Source organism: Gambusia affinis, linkage group LG02, assembly GCF_019740435.1.
Source record: "Gambusia affinis linkage group LG02, SWU_Gaff_1.0, whole genome shotgun sequence".
Lineage (NCBI taxonomy): Eukaryota > Metazoa > Chordata > Actinopteri > Cyprinodontiformes > Poeciliidae > Gambusia > Gambusia affinis.
Window position 1 is genome coordinate 12,125,396 of NC_057869.1, and position 521 is coordinate 12,125,916.

Sequence of the window (521 nt, forward strand, 5' to 3'; positions counted from 1 at the left end):
TTTTAAAATTAACACACAAACCTGCACAAGACTGAGGGAGAATGTTCTGCCGTCAGTTTATGACTTCAAGAATATTTCATTTATTCAAGAGAAACAAAAGTCAAAGCACACCACAAGTTCACATCTGAATGGCTTTAGAAAAGGTTTTAGAATGGCCTAGTCAAAGTCCAGACTTAAATCTGATTGAGATGCTTACCTTAATGATTGAAAAGCCTCCACTGTGGATGGATTAAAAATAATTCTGCAAAAAAAAGTCAATTGTGATGCGAATATAAAAACCAAAGATGGTGTCAAAACCATTTATTAAAGTTTAAAGTTAAATTATTTCTCTGTTTGAAAAGTTATTCCTCTGTATAAATTATTTGGTCACCTGAAAATTGAGTTTTATAGTTAATCAATTTATCCTTGTCTAATATCAACATTTGTTTGATGATCTGAGAGATCTGAGTCTGATTAAACAAACAAAAATAAAATCACAAACAGAAGAAAACTTTACGATGCAAAAAGCAAAACATGTCAGA